Source organism: Opisthorchis viverrini, assembly GCF_000715545.1.
Source record: "Opisthorchis viverrini unplaced genomic scaffold opera_v5_271, whole genome shotgun sequence".
In the NCBI taxonomy this organism is placed as follows: domain Eukaryota; kingdom Metazoa; phylum Platyhelminthes; class Trematoda; order Opisthorchiida; family Opisthorchiidae; genus Opisthorchis; species Opisthorchis viverrini.
Genome location: NW_008751929.1, coordinates 689,022 through 689,496, shown reverse-complemented (window position 1 = coordinate 689,496; position 475 = coordinate 689,022).

Sequence of the window (475 nt, the reverse complement as noted above, 5' to 3'; positions counted from 1 at the left end):
GGACATAGTAAGAAAATCTTCAAGCTCAGGGCACACACATTCATTAGACAAAACGTTTTTTCATTTCGGGTAGTAGCTGCGTGGAATGATCTTCTTCCGACGGTTGTACACGCTCCTTCTCGAACCCAATTTAAAGCACTATTAGACATTTATTTATGCGGATCCTCGCGCTGGCGAGCATACTGCCCCGCGCTGAGAACATAAAGAGCAGTGCTACACCCTTTTTTCACTTGTGCCTTTCAGGTGAACGACAGCCACTGACCGGCAAGAACAAGACCGACCAGGAAAACTTGGGCAAAAGCCCCGATCCTGTGTATTAATCCGTGAATCCGTGATTGCGCTATATTTATCACTGCCAGCCATCCACAAAAATCGTCTGTCGGCGTCATACTTCAAGCCGTTTGGAGAGGTGGGTGAGTCGTCCGCGAATTGGCCGACAAATATTTGGCTTTCGATTATTGAGCTTTTTTGCAAG